This window comes from Struthio camelus, chromosome 7 (genome assembly GCF_040807025.1).
Source record: "Struthio camelus isolate bStrCam1 chromosome 7, bStrCam1.hap1, whole genome shotgun sequence".
In the NCBI taxonomy this organism is placed as follows: Eukaryota; Metazoa; Chordata; class Aves; order Struthioniformes; family Struthionidae; genus Struthio; species Struthio camelus.
Genome location: NC_090948.1, coordinates 16,335,595 through 16,358,149, shown reverse-complemented (window position 1 = coordinate 16,358,149; position 22,555 = coordinate 16,335,595). Strand labels below are relative to the sequence as shown.

At 47.1% G+C, this 22,555-nt stretch overlaps 1 protein-coding gene across 2 annotated transcripts in view; it reads left to right on the top strand.

Annotated features, from left to right (window-relative positions):
• FBXW4 (F-box and WD repeat domain containing 4) overlaps positions 1-22,555 on the top strand; it is a 65,352-nt gene that overhangs the window by 25,789 nt on the left and 17,008 nt on the right. The gene's annotated exons all lie outside the window — the stretch shown is intronic.

Here is a 22,555-nt window from a genome sequence, read left to right as displayed (position 1 = left end):
GAAGAAGCTGCTTAGTACTTGTCACACTTAAGTGTGACTTCTGAGGCGCTTCTGGTGTTGCTCAGTCTGTAACTTTCCATGAGGAAAACTTCTAATTTAAGCTCTCTGGAACCTGGATGCCAATGTGGAGTCCAGCTCAGCTGCCCCAGCGGTACTGAGGGCAAGTGTGCTTGGGCACTAGTTGAGGTAACTCCTACTAAATTCTCTTTCGAAGCTCTGCTCTATTTATGGGTGGGGAGGCCAGGGGGATGCTTGCCCTCCCACCTTCCCCCGTGTTGTCTCAAAAGGCCCTGGTGCATCTTTGATTAGGTGTAGGTCAAAAGAATTTCCACATCGTGACCTTAATAACTGGGGTTGATTGGCAGGCGGTCTGCAGAGAGGGAGCAGCCTGTCCCTTTCATCTCCCTTGGTGCCGTGCTGGGACAATGGGCCAGCATATTTTCCTTGTTGTTCCTCATTTGAAAAGGGTCTGGTATCTCTACTAGGTACCTGTGACATGGGGGTCTTGATTGGGGTCTCATAAAGGGCCCTGTCAGTATGTCCAAAGGCCAGGAATACAAAGGCGAGCAGTGGGTGGGGGTCTCAGCTGACCACTGAAGAAGGGAGGGGAGGGTCTTGGAAGCAGTGGAGGGAGAAGCAACCCCTGATGGGAGACCTTAAAGGGGGGAGGGGGGGAGGAGGCGGCCCATTTTTGTCCCAAACTCATCAAGCACATCTGCAGAATTGTCCCAGCCGCTGCCTCCCAGTTTCAAAAGAAAATGATCGTTTGATAAACCGTCCTGATTCACCACTTTCTCACAAGGGAGGGAGACCCACCTTTGACCTCTATGATTTCACATTGGGCCTAGCTCTCCCCCCCCCCCCCATCCAATTGCTACAGAAACTTTGAAATGCATCCCTTGCGCTCCCTCTCCTTCTCCGTCTTTCCCTTTACTCTCTCTTTCTCTCTCTCCTTCCCCCCCTTCCCCCTACCCCCACTTTCCTCGCTCTCCCGCTTTGTAAAAAACCAGGCGTACAGCTTTGGAGTTTAGGCAAGTAATTAGTAAAATCTTTTCTGCAGCACAATAAAACCACAGCGCTTGGCCCGCATATTCCCACAATTTACATACTCGCGGGCATTCGAGAAAACAGGTGGCATTCCCAGTGCATCGCTGCCTATGAAAATCATTTAGAAGGCAGGGAGGGGAGGGTGCTGGGACCCGCTCGCTCCTGCGAACTATAGGAATGTGCATGAATATATTAAAATTTTTTCACACAATGCTTGCATTTTCCAACGGGAAGAGGCATCTCCTGGATGAAAGGCGGCTGGCCCAGACGCAGGCCTCTTCTGAACGCTGTTTCCCACTCGGGGTTTGTTCGCATGGACCAGATGGGGGGGGGGGCCTGGGGGGAGGAAAGGGCAAGGGTGGTATCTCCAAAGAGTAAATCTTTGTGTGCCTCCTACCCACTCCCTGTCTGTGGTCCCAGAAAGTTGAGTTGCGAGGGAGTTGTGGCTGTGGAGGGGGGCAAGAGGGGGAACCATCAGAACTTTCTGCAAAAGCCTTTGGAGAGATTGCAAATATACAGAGGAAAGGGCTTGTAATGGAGCATATAGCTCTCTGAGTGACGGGATTCAGTGGCTACAGCAGGAAATGACTGAGAGGGAGCTGGCTATCTTGGGCAGAATTAGCAAAGTGCCTATTAATAATAGAAAACATTCTTGCAGTACTTTTCCAGCTCTGTCTTATTGTCCAGGAACAGGCTGATCAGCCCTCAGCCTGTGCAGTATATTCATCTGCTCCTTTCCTTTTCCCAGGAGAACAGGTTGTTCCAAGCTGTGCCACAGCTGGAACCTGGGCGTTCCTGCTCCACGTCGGTCTGGGTCCACTCGGCTGCATTGCCCCCGAAGAAGCTGACTGGGGTCTTTCAGCTTGTAGGGTGTTGGCAACAGATGTGGGGTGAAAGCTGTGTCTAGAAAGCGTAGATCAGGGACTTCCTTTCTAGCTGCCACGAACTGAAGGAGAGAATTGATGCAAAAGTGGCAGAAGCTGGACAAAAGCTATGAATGGCTCAGCCTAGGAGCAGTGTGTGCACGTGGGGGAGACCCTGGGTTCAGCTCCACGGACACTGTTTTATTTAAGAGTACAGTGCCCCTTTGCTTCCCAGTTAATGCTGGCTCTGGATATGTTTTGTTTCAGCCATAGCCTAGGTCTTGAGGCCTGTGAGTAAGGGAAAGGGATTGAGAAACAGGATGCGGAGAGGCCTTGTGGGAGAAAGTGGAGGTAGGATGAAAGCTAGTTTTTTTTTTTTGGTGAAGAGGCCCTTATGTTCTCTAAGGGCATGGTGGTGTGGTATCAGCCTGGTAATCTGGATATCTGTATTGCATGTGCTGCGGACATAGCCTTTGTTTTTTTTAAAAAAAAAAAAAAAACTCTTCTGGGCAAGAATGCAGTCAAGATTGGCTCTCCTGTGAGGATTTACATGCCTGTCCCCAGCCAGAACCAGGGCAGGCCAAAGTTACAGCTGCTATAAAGAGCTATCCCAAGGCCCTTACCATCCAACTCAAGCCCCTGCTCTCCCAAAAGAGCATATCAAAACCACAAGCTCCCAGAAAAGGGCATAACTCGTCAGAGTGGGGCGGGAAGTGCTCTACAGAGGCTTTCTCCTCAGTTGAATTGGCTTGCCTTGTCCTTTTTCACCGGAGTATCTGTGTGGCAACTGAGGAGAGGATGTATGCCCCAGCCCTGCAAGGAGCATGAACCTAAACAAATGTTGAAGCCTTTTGCAAAAGGGTGTTCTTATATGGCAGCTGTTCCTAAATGCAGCAATAATAAAGCTCTATGAAGTTCTTTTTTTTTTTTTTTTTTTTTTAAATCCCAGGTGGCCTGGCAGCGATCATAATGGTGTTTGTCATGGTGCAAGGATCTTTAACTTTTTATTGAAAACATAACCAACAACCCTACTGGCAAAAGGGCTTAGTTTTTATTTTTAATTATTGTCTACCCAATTCCCTGCCCCTCCCCTTCATCTTTCTGCATTTCTTAAAGAGGCAGTGGAGGGAAAAAAGCTTCAGTTTTTGTTTGGGAAGGGGGTTAGGAAGGGCTACGTGGCCCCTGCAACCTCTCATAGGGGTGTCTTGTCAGGGCGCGGCATGAAGGGCACAAACAGATCATAACCTTTAAATGAAAATGCGATGGAGGGGAGAGATGAAAGCAGTGAAACAAATTAGATACATCTAGAGGGGGTGCTCAACTGGAGAAAATTAGCATTTCTTCCTAATTGGAGTGCAGGGCATTCCATTACAGGGTTTCATTACAAGGAGGGAAGCACTGGGCCTCTTCAGGGGATTCCCTCCTGCCCCCACTGCTTCTAAAAGTAAAAATATGTTTGGAAGAGAACTGGAAAAAGACTGAATATATTGGAGGAAAGTTTCGGCTGCTACGAGGAGAAGAATGATAGCAGAACACCAGCTCTCTGTCTCTTAAGAGCAGCAAGTGATGACTGTGTGCACATGAAGTTGGGTGCTAGTGCTGAAAGCTCAAAAGAAAGCTCAAAATTCTGGAGGAAGCCAAAGGTGGTGGCAACTTACTAGTGCTAGCCCTTGCCCAACCAAATTTACAGTCTGCATCCCAAATGCACTGGTTTGTCCAAAGCATAGTGTTATATATTTTATAACTAAGATCACTGGAATCAATTCAAGCCTGCCTTAAACTGCATGTCAAGTCCGTGAAGTGCAAAGCACTTGTTCAAGACATGTCTGTCTGATCCTGCCTCTGATTAGAGCTGTTGTGTCCAACAGGAGTTTTGTGATGTCCCTGGGAGGGTGATAGCTAAGTTCCAATGGGAAAGGTCTGATGGGTCCGCTAGGCCTTTGTGGTCCAGGTAGCTTGTGCCAACTTGAGAAACAGGGATTCAAGAAGATTCTGTACACATGTATATTTTTATGTATGAATGGGTGGCAGAAATAATTTATGAAGGATCTCTGGATTAGGAGTAGGAGTTAACAGTTTCTTTGCTCCGAATAAGAATTGGATTATTTGTCAGTCAAAGCTCACTGGGGAAGGAGTGGAGGCAGGGGAAGGGGAGGAAACGAGAAATAAAGAAAAAAAAAAAAGAAAAAAGGCAGAGGTGCTTCAGGTATGGCAGGCACAGTGTATAGCTCTGCCAGTCTACAACTACAAAATGTCCTGTTCCAACTCAGGGGAGGGACTATGTGAGTATTGGAATGTGGGTTGTAGGAAACTGCTGGGGGAAAGGCCCTGCCTGTACAGAAAGTGTTTCCTTGTGGAGTGGGAGGGATGTTTGCAGCAGCACTGCCCTTCATCCTATCCTGGGCACGGTCTGTCATCTGCATGCCCAGGGCGAGGTTCCAGATGGTATGAGTTTATAGAATGGAATTTATAGAATCGATAGATGTAAATCTCTGACTTAACCTTGCTGCTGGATTTTTGGCATCTTCTTAGGTTCCCATTGAGCAATGAATCGATGTCTGTCTATGTACAAAAGCTTATAAACCTGAGCTTTTGCAGGACCGGGTCTTGCTTATGCCCATGTCAAACCCTGACAGAGGTTGTACTTTGTACTTGTGGAAGCAGACTGTGTCCCTGTAAATATAAGTTAGCAAGGTTAGGCCATTGGTGTTTAGGGCTAGAGGTCCTGTGGCTGTGCACTCTCTGCCCACAGCCCCGAGTACAAAAGTGTTTACTTGATTCAGCCGTACTGCTTATGTTCACTCTAGTGTACCTTCTTGCTGAAGCACCTGGAGGAGTCAAGCCTGAAGCAGACAAGCTGGAAGCTTAGTGCTATTGAGCTACAGTTGCATTTATAGACCAGTCGTCTTCCTCGTGTCCCCATGCATACTCCAGCTAGTGGTTTAGTAATAGCTGGAAAAGGTGAAGTAAGCTCTCCGAAACAGTATTCTGTTTGTCGTGCCTGGACGTGTTTGTCACACTTACCAGCTTGGAATCCGAGAGCATTTAGCATCCCCTTTGGTGAAGGTATTTAAGCTTCACGCTGAAATGTCCTCAGGAGCAAAACCTTCTGGCCACAGCCTGGTATATCTTAGGCCTTTAGCTAATGCTCTGCTTGACAGCTTTGGGAGCTTTCTGATAATGGAATATTGGAGTAAAAATCTGCCTTGGACATGCTTTGAATTTCTAGAGCACAAATGTGAGAGGCCTCTGTTCCCTCTGCCTGTGGCACAGAGCATAGTGCTGCCCACAGGAATACCTTCAGGCCTGAAAAAACACAATTAACAAATGAAAACATGACTCAGAGATGGGCTTCTCCCTTGTTCTGGCACAAATCAGGATGATGTGTCCCATCCCATTCCCAGCGAGAAGAACCATTTCAATGCCTCACAAGAGGTGCTCACGAGGCTATTTAATATGAGCAAAGGCATCAAAAGCAGTCTGGCTGTTGATGAGTTTAGCAGACTGCTTTTAAAACAGTCGCCACCACCCCTCTCCTGCTTTTGAGGGACCAGAGATGCCGGAGCTCAGAGCAGAACAAACGACTTAAGAGAAGATAGGCAGTCCTCAAGAGAGACTGATTCCTCTGAAGAATGAGAAAGTCTACTTCTCAACATATGCTATTGTGAGTCTGGCTGGTGTGCTGGTGTTTTTTAAGATGTAGCATCCCAGAGAGTCTCCCAGCTAAGCTTCAGCGTTCCCCAGGTAAGTGGTGTCGTGCATCTCTGTTGGGAGTGGAGTCAGGCACTGGAAATGTGGACAGAGGTGTGTGGCTATGACCCTTCCTTGGCCCTGTTGCCTCTGGTCTCCTTGCAGAGCTGTGTGAGACCATGCCAGACTGAAAGGCAGGTTGGGAAGTCCGTCTTCTCTGTGTGGTGTTGTCACTGTGTCCTGCACCATTCATTATCTAGGATCTATAAGCCCTTTCCTGCCTTCCCTCCCACCTGCAGGAAGCACAACCATTGCAGTCCTCTTGCTATAAGGAGGAGGTGTGGGTTCATGATGCTGCATTCACCATCTCTGCACATGCCTGCATTTAGGATATACTCCTACTGCTTTGCAGGCATCTTGACACTTCACAAATGGAGTGCTAATTTGGGGCCAGGTATTAAATCCAGCCTTTAATGCGCATTGCCCTGTCTAATTAGTAAATCCTTGCCCTCTCTCCTTTGAGACTGAGGTACGTGTTCCTCTAAGTCTAGCCGTCCATCAAAGAGGACTTGAAATGAGGCCCTGCTATGGTTGGTAGACACAGGCAGCTAATAGAGAGAGCCCATTTCCTTTGAGGAGAGAGATCTGTACCAAGGTGATTGATAGTCCCAGAGATTTATGAGTGTGGGGGCTGCATAGGGGATTGCAAACTGGAACCCAACAGCTTGTTTCCTTCAGGGGAAAAAAAAGAAATCTGGTGGTCATCTGTGTGCCCCCCCCCCCCCCCAAAAAAAAAAAAAAAAAAGAAGAAGAAAAGGAGACTAAGAAATTAGCTGATCAGAGGAAGCAATTATAGACTAAGCTGGCTGAGCAGCAACTGCTACTTTTGCTGTGCTTGGTCTTTCCCTCCTGGTGCAGCTGTGTTGTGTTTTGCACCTGTGCTTTGTGTGGTGACCTGCTTTGCACATCCAGGCAGATTTAATAAGGGATAGGGATGCAGCAGGACTGCCTGATATAACAGGTTTTTTTCTTGCTTTTTATTTTCAGTCTTATTCTGAGTATGGTTTAGTGCATGTGGCCTAGAGCACGTTTTCCTTCTCCATATATCTCTCCACCGGAGTTTCTCCCTTTAGATAGTGGATAGAAGCTAGAGAGCCTGCTCCAGAAATTAGAAAAGCAATAACGTTTCCCCAGTATCTGTCTTCTGAGGCCCTCGAAGCAATCTGGGAACATGAATTGTATGCAGGCCACTTAGAAAAGTTTGTAGCCTGGCAGAGCCAAGACTTCATGCTGCTAGTACTTGGTGAGAAATATCAGGTACTTTGGTAGTATTGAACGCATGTGAGCAGTACTGTTCCCGCTGCGTAAAGGCTCTGTCCACTGCTTCGTGAACTCTGGTCTGTGACTCCCTGATGGTGCTCAGAACTGAATTACCTTTCTAGCACTTGCAGTGAAGCCAGTGATACAGGTCCCTGCTGGCCCAGGAGGGACTGACAGTGGTTGAATCCTCAAAGCTCTGGGAGCAACCGATGCAGTCTAACTTGTCCCAGGACAAAAGGAGCAATGCGTCAACAAGGTAGTGTGTGTACCTGAAGACAAGGTACAGCAGTGGGATGTTCCTCTGTACCAAACAAACGGCTCTGTAATTATTTTGTATCTTATTTTTGTGGCCTTCCCCCATATTTGGTCCCAAGTCAGGCACGCTGCAGAATTATTGATGCGCTGACATTTGATTGCCTCCATTAGGCTATTCTCGTAAAACTGGCCTGGAAAGAAATATGGCAAATATGATAGTGGTGAACAAGCTTGAGTGTGGAGGTGCTATTAACCAAATCCTGCAGGTGTCCTGCTAGGGACACCTGAAATTACTGGGAGATGGGTTTAAAACGGACAAAAGACAGTATTTCTTCACACAGCATGTAGTGAACTTGTAGAACTTGTTGCCCCAGGAGGTTATGGAGGTGGATGATATCAGCGGTTTAAAAATGGATTTGGCAAATTCATGGACACCAGGTCCATAATGACTAGTAGAAGGACTAGGTGGGAGTATACTCTCTAAAATCCTTAATGTGGCAATTGTGGATATTGTGGCAGTATGAAGAGAGAGACCAGAGAAAGTGGCTGGCCTTGCACACTCTCCCTAAAAAGCATCTGTTGCTACCACTGCTGGAGACAGAGCAGTGGGTCAGAGGGGCCACGGCCCAAGCAAGCTGGGCATTTCTTACGTTATTCTGACCATGCTTAGTCAGTCCAGCATTTGGTCTCCAGCAGTAGTCAATAGTGAGCATCTAGGGAGGAGGGTAAGAAACAGGACAAGCACAGAAAAGTCTCTTCCTGGTTGTTCCTTTCCAGCTTATAATGTTCAGGAGGTTAGGGTTTCCCTGGCTAGAGTTTGCATTTGCACATCCCTTAGATATCCCTTAGATGTGGTAAGCTCACCATTTCCTCCCAGTCCAGCCTGTGACTGCAGTCCACAGAGACGCAACCTAACCTGAACTCGCGGTCATGGAACTGGAGCCCTTGCAGTGCACATGGTAAAGATCCTGTGACAGCTTTGACTGGGACACTCCACATGGCTGCAGAATGAAATACTGACATTTTAATAATGCTCTGTTGAGTGAAGGATGTGTGAGCAAACTTGGTTCTGGCATTTCTTCATTTGGGTGCTTGACTGGCCAAGTAAAAATGGTTCTTTGAATACTGTGTTTTTGGATGAGACTTCCTAAAATCTTAGAGCGCATGGGAATGGGGCGGGGACGTGGAAAGGAAAGGAGGAAACTGTGGTTTCACACTCCGGCCCACAAAGCTGCCTGTGCATCTAAAACTTCCAGACTTCTGTTCCTTGAAGTGCTGGAGGACTGACCGATAGCAGTTGTCCTGCTTCACCTACACAGCAACCTACTGAAGGTAGGAGGCAGTGGGATACTTGATATCCCTCTGTCGTGGTGTTTCCTGACATCAAAGGACAGTGTGTTTTAGGGACTCCTGTGTTCCATTTCAGACTCAGGAGAGATGTGTGCCTGAAGGGGCTTCTTCCAGTTACCCTCCAGCATGATCCTTTCCCTCCTGCTCCATTTTCTGTGCCATTTTTATTTGTCAATACATTTACATGCATCATCATAATAATTTGTTCCTTGTCTTCCTGCCTCATCCTTTCCCTGTCTCTAGTGCCTCGCCCCTGTTTTGTCTAATCCTTTTCATATCTTCATTGGCTAAACTCAATTGTAATTTGAATTCACTAGTTCTTGGCCTGCCTTGCTGGCAAGCCTGTGACTACAGATATTGATATTGAAGAAGTACTGAAGAAGTATTGCTACTTGTGTTGTGACCCTATGTCTCGTCTTATAACGATGTCAGGATGGTTTGACCTCTGGCTGCTGCAAAACTTGCTCGGTGGGTTTTTGGGTAGTTCAGGAGCTGTGTGGGAAGTGGTCCCCACTAAGCATCCTTGTGCCTTAGATGTGCGTTGTCTGATCAGTTGTTTAATGAAATCTTGTCTGTTTCTCTCTGCATGCAGGGCTGGGACTGTCCTTTCTGGCCTGACTGGCAGGTTTTATTTCTCACTCTGGTCCTTGCTTGCAGCCAAGCATGCCCTAATTCTCCAGATGGAGTGTAGAGGCTTCATTCTGGATTTTCGTTGCTTAGGGACAAATGGTTAACGTGTTTCAAATGCTCTTAGCATGAAAACCCCAAAGCAAATCACTTTGCAGAGAGCAGGGAGCAGGAAGCTTTAAGGGTAAGTGAGCTGAAGTTGTTGCGAGCATGTCCGTGTCGGGGCCGGAATGATCAGAGCAGGAGAGCCCTAGCAGTCATTTCATGGCTGAGTTAAACGCAGATGAGGCTTTGCTTGCCTCCTCCACAAGAGCACCTGTGTCTGCATGCCTCACTGTCCTGGATCGCTCTGTGTGCGGCGTGTGGTGTATATATGCACCCTTCTCCCCTATCGCCTTTCCTGGTCTTTGGCTTCTTAAAATCCTCTGAGCATTATTTCCCCCCCACCCCACTGGATAAGAATAACTCATTTAGATTTCATTAGGAAATTGAGATTTCATTAGGAAATTGTTTGAATATTGTAGAGCAGAGGAGGAAAGTCAAGCACTATTTTTAAGTGATTGTTTCTCCCCCCCACCCTGGAAAACTTGAACTCAAGTGCAGCTCCTGCTTCTGCATTGTTGTGTGGAGTAAAAATTGCTGCCTTTGTGGGAAGGTCACTGGGAAGGTGATGAAACTAGGAGTTGGTCGCAAGGTCTTCCTCACCATCCTGATCACTTTTTTTCAAAATTCTCCTAATTTGGGAAGTTTGAATTTGGTGTACGTGCATGTGTGTGAGAAAAGGAATAAGACAAAAATAAGTCATGGCTTGTGGTACCAGGAAAACCAATTCCCTCCTGCTTCTACTTTTAAGCTGAAACATTCTTGGGTTTTAGTTGTTCTGGCAAACCTGAAAGGATTCTCCCCTCCCCCTGACCTCACCAGTGTGCAGGGATTGCTGTCTTATTGAAAAGTCATTTTCTCTCATATGTTCTAATGGAAAAGTTTAGATAAGCTCTCATTATAGATGCGTGGGTTTTTTTTTTTTTTTTTGGTTAAGAATACTTGTTACTGGAAACTCTGCCAATCACCACATCTGAAAATATATTGCAATCAGCAATGACAATCCTGAAGCTTAAAAAAAGAGAAAGGAGGTGCCTTTAAAATAGGAGAGGTTTTCTTCTTTTGTATTATGGTTCTTTAAGCATTTGCTACACATAGGCATATATTCAGACTTTTCTCCAAACTAATGAGAAGTGAAACCTTTACTTAATTCAACTTTATATCTCCCCTTGCTCCTACCCCAGGGAGCGTTTTGAGAAGAAAGTCTCTGATACTGTAGGGTCCGTGATATAGAATGAGAGTAGGCAACATTGCATATCTTTTTGCACTAGTGCAGGGATTGTTTGCCATACTTTGCTTAGCCTCCAAACTGGCCTGGTCAGTTTGAGCCTGTTTATTCTTGATTTCTGGTTCTCAGATGCTGGCACTGATTTCATGTCGAATGTATTTTGTTCAAAAGCACCAAAGGTTGTTTTTAGGGAAGAAGTCTTGAGTATAGATGAGCTGAGGGCGCACAGTGTCTAGCTGAATTCATCCCTGTAACGAGTACTTAAAGCAGCTTGGGTGAGACCCCACAAAGTTAGGTTGATATTCAGAAATGTTGCTCTCTGTGAGAATCTTCAATAAAAGATGAAAGATTTACATGATCTGAAGAGAAACTAGAGTATTGTGGGGTAGAATCATGTAATTTCTCCAGTTTGCAAACAACCTGCCATGGGGGTTGGGTCACAGTTATATATCTCTTTTAGGTGGCCCAGAAACTACAAATCCAAGCCTGAGGGGGTTGTGCTGCCTGTTTCCTTGCTATGCATTGAGTCTGTATGAATCTCCTTTTCTTGCTGGCAGGAATGTTGTAATTACATCATCTCCTACGGCTTGCTTGGCACACCTATTTAATTGGTGCTCTGATGAAAGCAGAAGGTTCCTTTTGACTTAGAGGCTGCTTGCCTTATTCTCTTCTTCATTGCAGAAGAAGTTTTCAAACTGGGGCAATTCTTGCTTGCCAGTAGGATGCTTCATTTATAAGGGATACAAGATGAGATTTTAAAGACTGTAGTTCATCAGGCTTGGGCCTCCTAGAAAAATGGAGATCCCACTGTATTGGAGCTATGATTGCCAAATCAGCTGAGCAAGTTTAACTTGCCCGCAGCCCTGGAGCTGACCAACTATAACAAAGCTTTCTATCTCAAAGGGAACTGTGATAATTCAAAGAAAGCCTAAAGGCTCACAAGCACCTCTGCTGATACCACAAGACGCAGGTCTCTGGTTTGTGGGACAACTGATGCTGCAGTCTGGCACAGCACAGGAGTGATACACTGGGAACCAAGTGGTTTGGCCAACCCACACATGGCAAGTGCTATTCCCTGATAGGTTTGCAGAATCAAAAGCTTGTAGTAAAACGGAGCTGCTTTTCCACTACGAAAAGCAGTTTTGCTTTGCTAGCAGGAAATGGCTCAGCAGAGAGAGAACTTGGAGCCTTCATTGCTGTCCTCCTAGCTCTGCTTGTTGCTTAGCTTCTGGGGCAGATGTTGGAGGATGTAAATGAGTCTTCCCTGACCTTCTCTGTCCTTGGCACAGTTCTTGCTGTCCTATCTAGGACCTGCAACATCGTGTTTCCCCTCTGCAAGCCTGGTGCCTTTCCCAGTCTCGGTGCAAAGGTGCTGCTAGAAATCCTGCTCTGGGAGTGGAGGTTACACCAAGCTTTTCTAGAATCTGTGCTTGCAGCTTGCCTCTTTACATGCTCCTGCTGTGCATTCCTGGATCTGTTTTCTCCTTTACCCCTTTTTTTTGGCATCCTCCACTGCTCTATTCTAAGGGCTAGGGAAAAGATGCATGTCATGAGCTGACCTCCTCAGAGCATGTCCCGCTGCTGAATGCACCCCCGCTTGGCCAAGCAGGCCATCCTGCTCCAGCCCCCTCCTCCTGCTCACCCCAGATCGGAGCCCCCACGAGGCCTTTGTCCACAGTTGAGAGCGGCCCCCATCCTGCCGTTCCCACATGGCGCACCCTCCCCGACAGCCCCCTCCTCATTCAGCAGTTTGGGCTGAAAGAACCTTGGCTAATTACGCCAGGCTGAAAATTACCACTTTGCTGCGTTCTCCTGCTGCTGGGCCCATTTGTGTGGGGCCTGTAGTTAGAGGGAACAAAGCCCCCCCCGTGGAGTCAGGCAGGCCCCAAGTGTGAAGCTACAGGTACAAGCAAGAGGGGAATGAAGGGAATAATTACCAGCTTCTCCAGGTGAAAGCCCCGTTAAAACTTCAATAAGCCAATTAGGGGCCAGGGTATGTGTGTGGGGGGAGAATCTCCCCCACCTATAAGTGATTCCCACCAGGCAATTAACAGAAATCATTTCACGGAGGGGAGGGGAAGGTAAGAAATGGCTCTTAGAAATTGTCTTGGGCGTGGGGGGGGCCTGAAACAACACAACTGCTGCAGTGGTCCTCATGTACTCCAACCTCCCGCTCACTGTGTGGCCTGAAAATGTTCGTGGGGACAGAGGGAGAGGGAGGAGGGAGGGAAAATGGCAAAGAAAAAGGAATCGCTGGAGCTTTACACCTGGGCAGGCTTTGAGAAAGCAAAGGCTGGAGTTCAGAGCTTCTTGTAAGGCTGTGTGTGGGCCCAGAGCACTGAGCTCGAGGGAGCTGCTGGATCTGGGGAGGTGGGTGAGGGTCAGGCTCAAGGTGCCCTACCCATTAAGGCTAGGGGAAAGGATAAAGATGTTGAGCCCAGTAGGGCAGGGATAGGTGCTGGGTGTGGAGGCTGGAGGTGAGTGTGCACATGGGTGAGAATTGAGTGCCTTTGGAGATCTGCCCAAGATACTTGAAGATCTATAGGTACCCTGCCTTATTCCACAAGCAGATGGTGTCCAGTGTCTAATACCTTTGCATGCATCTCATCCAGGGAACCGTGTTCTCCTTCTGCTCAGCCAGCAGTTTCACCTGATTCTCCTATTCAGTTAGGTGGAAGGAGCCAGTGTATTTGCTCAAGATGGAGATTTTATGAAGTCAGCTTGCGCTGCCCTTGTGCTGTATTGCTGATGGCATGTGCAGCAGTCTGGGGTAGAGCCTGCTGTCCCGTGGGCACCTAACAGGAGTATCTGCCAGTCTGTAGGTAGCAAGAGTTTAAATAGCTCTTCTGTAGAGCAAGAGGAGAGCGTGGGATGAAGTTACTGCAGAGGACTGAGATTGTCCTAGTGATGTTGGATGGGGAAATGCATAGCATAATTAAAGCAATCCCGATATCATCTGTGGCTGTCTTCCCTGCACTTTCAAAAGAAAAAGAAAAACACCCAAGCCCAAACTCCTCAAAACACAAATATAACCTTAGCAGAAACTTTTTTTTTGCCATTCTAATGTTATAGCTTCTGAGAATTAAAAATGTCTTCTGAGGTTTTGGTCCAGTTACTGATGAGTGAAAGCTGAAATAACTCTACCGTAGTAGTGTTTACCAACTTGTCTTGTGGACCTGAACTAACTCTACTGTAGCAGTGTTCAACCAACTTGTCCTGGGGACCAACCTGATGGTCAGTTCACACTGGAGTCCCCAGATATTTTTAAGAGGCTTTCTGTGATAGGAGCAGAGAAATGTCTCTCTTACATGGTCCTGCATTTAGATTCAGAAGTGGTTTCTCAGCAGTGTTATGTTTCTCTACAATTCTTCCAAGATGTAACCCCAGTGAATGCCTACAAAGGGAGCTCTGTTCAAAAAAGACCTGGTAAGCATGCGTAGGAGAAATTGTTGTGGTGCTGGCTTTCTGTCCCCTTAATGATGTTCGTACATGTTGTTCAGACCAGTGCCTGAGCTGCACATTGAATGGCATTTCTCCTTTGCTTAAGGAGTCTCTTTTTTTCCCTGTGATAATATGAACATCAGTTGGTGATTAAATAGGGACTGGAGAGAGCTAGGGATGCAGAGAGTCCTTGCAGAGACCCCTCTGTGCAGAACAACCATTCCCTGCCTGGCAAGTGCAGAGGTCAGGGAGGGAGGGGAGACAGTGCTGGACATACCATGAAAGTAAGGATTTTACAATGTTAAGCATGGGTTTTCTAGCCTTTCCTTTTAATAAAGGAGCAGGGATGACATCAACCCAATAGCAGTACTTGTGCAGCCACAAATAGAATTCTATTTGACGTACTGAAGAATGACAGCAGCACTGTAGAAAGCATTTTTTGAGTATCCTATGTGTATAGGAATATCTACAGGGTCCACCCAGGATTCCCAATCAACTTTTAGAGGTAATAGGAGTGTGGTTATGTTCTGGATGTTTTCCTCTTCCCCAAAGCCATGTGTGAGGTGGCGTATTGGGAAAGGAAGGTGGTATTTAGCTACAGAACAGTCCTGGTGTTCACAGGGCTGTCTGTGAGTAGACTCTTTAGTGTCTAATACAGTGTATTTTCCAGTTGGATGCCGCCATGTGGAAAAAAAAGTTCTGTGTGCGTGTCTCTCTTGTGTGGATTCTCTGTCTTAATATCATTGAGCTCAGGTTTTCTTCATAGAAGAACAAATGGGGCATGTGTTCTATATCCTGCTGCCTGTTTTCCCAGAATAGGCCTGCTGCAGGACTCTGAAGTAATGGGCAGCAGGCAGGCATACACCATTACTTGGGCAGACAACGGGGGGTGAGGCAACAAAGCAGTGAACGCAGGGTGGAGGTATGGTTATTGGGTGTCTTTAATCTATTTGTTAGAGTAAAGGTGATTCCTCTCTACCAGGGTGGGAATTGAGCCGTTGAGGATTTAAAAAAAAAAAAAAAAAAAAAAAAAAAAAAAAAGCATTTACTCTGTCCTCCAATATATGAGTCTCTAAGTTTGGAGCAGGATCTGAAGCTGTAGGCCAAGTAGGGGGGTTGGAGAGGTGAAGCTGAACTTCCCTCTACCCTGACACGTGCAGTAAATGAAGCAGGAGGCAATGACGCGAGCATTTCTGCTTTCAAATGCACTGGTGTTCTGCCTCGAACATGAGACTTCTGTTTCAACTCAGCATCTCTGCAGCGCCCTTCGGTACAAAATGCAAATGCCTCCTTTCTGAGGACCACTTTCCAGTTGTTCACCTGGGGCTCAAGGCAGCATGAGTTCTTAGTCTGTCTCTCTGCGCCTGTGTCACTGGTGCTCCTTGTGAGAGCACGTCATTTCCTTTTGGAGCGGCAGTGGTTGTAAATGGTGAGGCATTCATGCAGTTTTCTTGCATTTTGTTTTCTCTCTGTGCTGAGTCCCTGATAGAGCATCCATGGGGACTGGGCAGAGCTCTTCTGTAGCTTTTCTGTGTGCAATTTATGATGCGTATCAGGAGTGCAATTCAACCCTGAGCTGGCTGATGCCTTGGGACGTGTTGCTTGCTTCAGCCTCGTGCGTATGCCACAGCAACAAATGTGGCAGCACTCTCCAGTCTGTGGAACAAGCCTGGTCATTTGTTTTCAGCTATGGGTTCTCTTTTGCAATGTTATTCACTGCTGAACAAAGATGAGGCTGTGTTGCAATGGGTCTCTGCTTGCGCAAGTGAGCTTAGTCCTGTTATCAAGTCTAAATATAGACCAATGTTACGTGCAGGTAAGCAGCTGGGCCCAGATGTAAGCTCAGCTCCGGAGCACCGTGGAAGAGAACCCAAGCTCTCTTTCATGCTGAGTTTGGATGAATAGTACAGGGACCGGAGAATGCCTAGCCACTAGCAGGCTCTTGAAACAAGGCCTTAACAAAGCGCAATGCGGATATGCTTGAGCCTAGAAGAGCAGCCAATGATGCAAATAGAAAATGCGTAGGTCAGAGTCTGATGCACCTTGTCCTCTTTTCCTTGCACTGAAGATGAAACTCTGAAGGTCCAGAGCTGAAGTGTTGCTTGGCAGGGTGTGGGAGGAGTATGGTACATTTGGCTGGGGACTGAAAGGACAGGAGAGCCCTTGAGGATTGAAGAATATGGAAAGACTTAGTCTGGAGTCAAAAGCCAGAGGGATATCGTAGGGCTGTGGTAAACTGGATGCAACTTGCCCTTGTTATTTCAGGTTTTGGACAGTTACCTCATGTGCCGTCAGCCTCTACAGCATTTCCAGTCCTAACTTCTGCACTCACTGTTCTACAAAGTAATGATTTTTGGCCCATTTACAGCGACCAGACTTTTGGTGCGATTGCCTTATGTGCTGATGGTGTGACTGCCTTACATGCTGATGTTCCTTTTGATAGGCTTCCAGGTGCTCCTGACCAGAGGCCTATCTTCTTGGTCTGGACACGGATGGTTCTCTGGAAGTAGGACAAAAAGGCTTTCATCAGAGAGCTGACAAGGAAGACTGCTGGGGCAAGGGACCTTGCTGGGCTTGAGTTCAGAGTGAGAGGCAAACTGAAGCTGATTTTAGTCACTTCACTTGCTCTGTTCCTTTTGACGTGTGCTTCCCCAATGGCAAACTCTTCCCAGCTTCAGGGAGGACAGAATGAGACCTCCAGTGACTTCCTTCAGTAACAAAAGAGGCTGGAAATACCCTCTCTTCTTGGGGCCATCACACCTGGCTGTCTAATTTGGCCAATCTTTAGTGTCTTTAGGGACTCTTCCTGATTCTATCTGTCCTGCCTTCATTCTTTTAAATATATTTCAACCTGTTTCCCATTGCAAAAGGAACTTTGTAGAACTAGGAAGTTACAGGGTGGGTGAGCAGCCCCACTACTGGTTCCATGGATATTTTGGCCTTTGTGATATTAGATGTTCCACAGTGATCTAATTCTTTTCTTTATTTTCTTGCAAATAGTTTCACTTTCCCCTTTAAAAGGAATGCTCTCTTAAGAAAATGTTATCTAATCAGTATTTTAGATCTTGTAGTTCTGTACTGTCTCTCCCGTGCATATGAGTGCTTCCTGCATTAGCTTGGCAATAGCTTTATTTCACAGGATTTTAAGAGTTCTCTGTGGTGTTAGAAGACAGTGGGGAAAAGGCAGGGGGAAGCTTGGCAAGGTTTTGTTTGTAGAGGAGAGAGCATGATCAGCACTGGTGACTGTCCAGTTTCCTGTGGATGCTGTCACCAGACAGATCCCACCGACTTGCTTTGTCTTCCAGTTTTGTACCCTGGTTCTGGGTGGCCTGCTGTTTGCTCGTAGAGCGCAGTTTCTCTTTAGTTAGGATGTTGTCTGTTAGTGGCTTTGGAGAAGAGGACTGTGGCCTTAAAACAGTAAGGGTAAACTTTGAGGTTTCAAACACAGGTGTTGTGCCCTCTGAACATACGCTGAACTGTAGGTTGATTCTCTACCTGAATGGTGACCCTGCAAAAGCGGAACTGCCTGAGGTTGCTGTTGCTCAAAACATGGATTAGACCCCAGTTCATGTGGTTGGTCTCAGCCCTGGTTTCCCTGAAGGATCAAGACTAAATGCTTGGAACTTGGTTTTCATAAGCAGATCCACCGAATGCGCTCGTGCATGTGGTGTGTGTAGTCCAGCTGGCACATGCCTATGTATTTCTTTAGTTTGCGGTTACTGAGCTGGCACTGTATAACCCAGCTGCCTTGTTTTATTTCTGAGATACTGAAAGTGCTTGATTCAGTACTCTAGTCTTCCCGCAAGAGGCGCAAAGTGGGGCTAAAGTAATCAGTCTGGAGCAGCGTGCCCTCCAGGGATGTGAAGGGAAAGCACTAGTCCTACCTGCCCACCTGATCCTGGTTTTGTCCAGCACTGCCAGAGTCAAAGGCGTGTGGGGCCTTTTTTTTTTATGTCAGTAGTGCCCACTCCTTTCTGGAGAAGGAAATGCTGAGGTGATGATGTTTTGTCTTTTTTTCTATCCCCCCTGCCCCCCCCCCCTTTTTTTTTTTTTTTCTTCTCCCTTCACAAGTGACTTGCCACTGAGGAAGGAGCACCTGCTTCCACACGCTATCTCTGTCTCTCTCCCTTTGTATGTATCTGGACTGTTGGAGAAGCTTCATGCTGGAGGTGCTGAAACTCACGGCACTGAGTTTTCTACCCCCCCCCGCCCCTCCCCTTCACAATGTTGTTACTGTTGCATCTGCTCCCCAGCCTCCTGGGCTCTTCAGCAGGGGCTCCATCAAGTTTGTGTGACCTTAGCACTGTATTCAAGCTGGAGGAGTTGCCTTCCATAATGATGTCAACTGATGAGGTTAGCAGGATGGTGGCGGCCACGATAAGACATGACATGTTCTAATGATTCGCCTTAGTGGGCTGCGTGTGTGTGTTGGGGGGGCACAGAGGGGCTTAGAGAGGGGAGGTGGGGGCCCCACAGGTGCCGACAAAGACTTTGACCTTTGCTGCTATAATATCAGTGTTTCACAGGCAGGGCGGTTCGGTAACCCACTTTCAGCCCATCAAAAATTGATTTAATTGCAATTTTTTCCCCCAATTAGGAGCACTGGAGCTTAACTAATTGGAGTAATAGAGAGTAATAAGGCTCTGATAAAAAGCTTTCCTCTGCCTCCTTTGTATCTTGTGTCATTGCCTGTCAGAGGTCAGAGAGCTTGCATATTCTATTAGGCAGAGTTGCCTTCATTTGTACAAATTAGTTTACCCAACAGTAATTAAAATGCCAGTGCGGGTCGAGGAGACCTGAATACAATTGATGGGCACGTTGGTGAAGGATTTGACAGCTCTGGTGGCCTCCCTTGCCAAAGCGTGTCAGTGCTGAATCAAAGGCTACACAAACCCACAGACCCGTGTGCTTAACCCGCGGCACTGCCAGCATCAACTACCTTCTCTCCTCTTCTTCTCCACTCTTCCTTTTGGACTTGCTTCCTTTTCTCCTTCTTTTCTTACCCCGCTTAAGACTTCTTAAAAAAGAAAAAAAAAAGTTTCCCATCTTCGCGCTATCTTTTCTGCTGATTGCTTTCATAATGCTACTACAGCCCCCTCCGTCCTCTCTCCCTTGGTGCTCCCCCTCCTCTCCCCCTGCCTTCCACATTCCCAGCTGCAGGGCTCTGTCAAGTAATAACTTCTTTGTTTCCCGGTCCGATGAGTCTCTGTATATAATAGTCTCCAAAATGGAACAACGATGTCCAATTCCAGGGGGTGGGGGTGCATGTGAGGGAGGAAGGAACAGGCTCTTGCACGTGTCATACAGATTCTGGATTAGAAATCCCCAAAGAGCGGAACAGGACTTGGGAAGCAATCTGTTTACAGTACAGAGGAAGGGCATAAGCCTGGGGCATGGTGAAAGTTTAGAGAGAAGAGGTTAGAAAGGGCCTGTTTCACCCAGGTCCCTTCAATGGCTTTGCATAGCCAGAATCACCAGCTAAGCCAGGGCTTGCCCTGAAGGCTGGGTGGACAGCGAGGAGGGTATGTATTGTTCAGCAGGATTTGCATCTCTGGAGTTGAGACTATTTTCAAGCCTCGTGACAAACAGCATCTGGTGTGCGGCAATCTCTTCCTAGCTGTTTCGGCCATATCTGGCAGTGTTCTGTCCAGGATGGCATAAAGAGGGATGCTACAGGTGGGGTGAAACTGGGCAGTCGGTATTTTGAGAGCAGGGATGGGATCATCCCTGCTGGACTGCAGCCAGTACACTGCTGCTGTTGCCAGAAATGCCATGGGATCTGTAATGGCGACAAGTCAGTCAGATGGAGAGAAGTTCTTGTGTTTCTTCCAACAGCGCTGCCAAAATATGCGCTTTCTCTCATATCCCCTGGCTCAGCTCCTGTTAAGGAGGATGATCTCTAATGGGATTCCTTTTCTGTGGCATGGAGAAGGCCTTTCCTTCCCTGCCAGTAGAGAGTTTCAAATGGGAGGAAGAATGTCAGAATCTCAGATGAGTTGGAAAATGCCTTACTGTAGGCAGCAAAAGCAGACTGAGCATGAAATATGTGCGTCCAAGTGCTCTGCAAAGTCCCAGCTTTCCTGGCACAGCAGAAGTAGAAATACTACATTGGCTCACTTGTTGCTCTTACCTCCCGGGGAATCCCTGTCAAGATGACATACCCAGCTGTAGTAACACTGCAATGGTGCTTATCTTCCATTTAGAGGAGCCTCTCGGAAGGAGCTCATAGTCATGGTGCCCAGCAACTCTCACAGGGCAGGGGAAGGCTTAGTGGGGAAAGAAGTTCTGCATGTCCAAGCCCATCTGAAGCTTGGACTTAATATAGCAGTTTTTATATACCCCTTGGATCCATCCAGTTGGTGTCTGTGTATATCAGTAGTATCGTATGTACTTCAAAGAGATGAGACATACCTGTGCTAACTTACGTAGGGCATCTTGTGCTTTCCTCTTCCCAATCTAGTCTGTCCTCAGTCTCTGTGACTCTTAAAAGCATTGGTAGGCAAAATAAGTAACGCTTACTAAGCTAGAGAGCAGGTAAGTCTTAATGCTGTCCTGCGCGTGTACCTCTGGAAGATATTTTGGAGCTAAGCTTCACATGCTTAGCTCCAATGTGCATGTTGTCTCACACTTGTCAAAGCTGATGTGGAGCTTTTTTGCTTGGAGTGAAACTGGCACTTCAGCAAGATGCCCAGTCATGAGAGGCCCGAGGGCTGGAGCTGTCTGTCTGCACACCAGGCTTGAGGTGAGGGGCCCTGCATTATCCCCCAGGGAATCCAGCCTTCAAGTTCTGTTCACCCTCAGGCTTTGGCAGTCTCTCGCAGGCACTGCTTCCTTGTGTGTTGCTTGTGGACCCTGCTCTCTAATCCCAGCAGTGAAGGTGCTCCGTTCTTCTGGGAGAAGTCTTTCTCTTTGCTTGCTAATGGGCTCCAGCCAGTTAAAGATAAGGCCTGCAAACCTGATCCTGCTAAAGTATGAGACAAAATTCCTGTTGACTGAACAGAGTCAGCTTTACCCAGAAGAGACTTGTTTGTAGCCCTGAGGCCTGTATGTGATGCCAGAGAGCGCTCTCTTCATCTAACGCTCTAGTTTTTGGAGAGGTGGGGGATGAGGACTGAGGGGGGAAAAGCTGAAGTCCAGAACTGACAGCATGAGCAGAGATTAGAACTTGCTGTTCCTCCCACCTTTTTCTCCCTGTTGGTGTGCCTCCATGCTAATTTAGACCTGTGGCAACCATCAAAGCCTTGCTGCATACCTTCTGCACAAAGGAGCCCGTCTCCCATGTGGGGGCGTTCTCTGCTGGGACAGAGTCAGCTTGTCCCCCAAAAGAAAAATCTTAAGCACCCAATTGCCTGCTTGACTGACTCCCTGGCTGCTATTATGTTTCTAACCACAGTAATTGGCTTTAGTAGTTATTAATGGATTATGTTTGCAGAGGGAGGGACAGAACTCCACACCTAGCTTTGTAGCTGAGGGATTCCCTGACCAAAGTGCTGCTTTGCAGACATGAAGTTTGACTGGTGAGCTGTCAGAGTGAGTCCTTTTTGCCTCTCTGCCCTGAGATGGGAGAGGATGGCAAGCAGGAAGTGCTCCCCTGTCCTGCACTGTGGTAGAGGGAAGGCAGGTATTAAGCAGAAACCCTGTGTCTAAATGCAAAACGCTGCACGCTTTCTTAACTGGCCCTTGTGGCTGTTGCACAGAAATGGGAATCAGCTTTTAAAGAGGCTTTTCCTTGGACTCTCAGGTTTTGGTCAGGCACTTGGGGAAGGGTACCCATGGGGAAGGGTGCCTGTGCGCACTCTTAAAGCATATGTGCAGGGAGCCCTGTGCTGCAGGTATATTGAGCCTATTGCACATGCTCTATCAGTGAGCCTAGGATTTTGCACGTAAAGCAGCCTGGTTGGAGGGACTCTGAAATAGCTTTGGTTAGGTGCTGCAGGCCCAGTCCATCCCTAACTGGCAGCTAAGGGTCATGGTACCTGTGTGGACACCTCCAGGTGTGTGTGTGCTTGGGGAGGAGGGCTATAACCAGGAAAAAAAAAAGAGCCTTCAGTAGCTGTGGCCCTTCCTTGGCTCTTGTAGCTCTTTGAGATAGTTTGATGGTAGCTGCCTGCCTCTTCTGCTTAGTATACTTGGCAGTGTTGCTTCAACCTTATGATTTGGGGAAAACCATTGCTGAGCTAAAATATGGAGATAGGACTAGAAAGAGTCTTGAGTTCTGGCCCTGCTTTTCCAAGGCTCTTCTCTGGCTTTGGTCAAGTTGAGTGTATGTTCACACCTTCACTGCTGGAGTACCTTGTTTGTAACACCAGCAGTAGTGCTTCTCACAGAAGTTGAGGAGATTACAAGAACCCATTCCTTGTGCATTAAAGCCTTGGAGACACCTTCTGACCGCCAAAAGAAGAATGTTGTAGAGGGTCAAAGGGATGTTTAAAAAATGCTATTTTTATGGACAAAGCATGTTTACTTATTTTGCTTTCTTCTTTCAGCTGCCAGTCCCTATGTCATGCTGCGAAAGATGTTTAGGCAAAGCATAGATCCAGCCTGTATTTAAAGTAGTGACTGTTTCCTGCATTCATGCTATCCTTGTTGCAATGATTTTAAATATAGTTTTGGCATTTTATTTTCAGTAGCT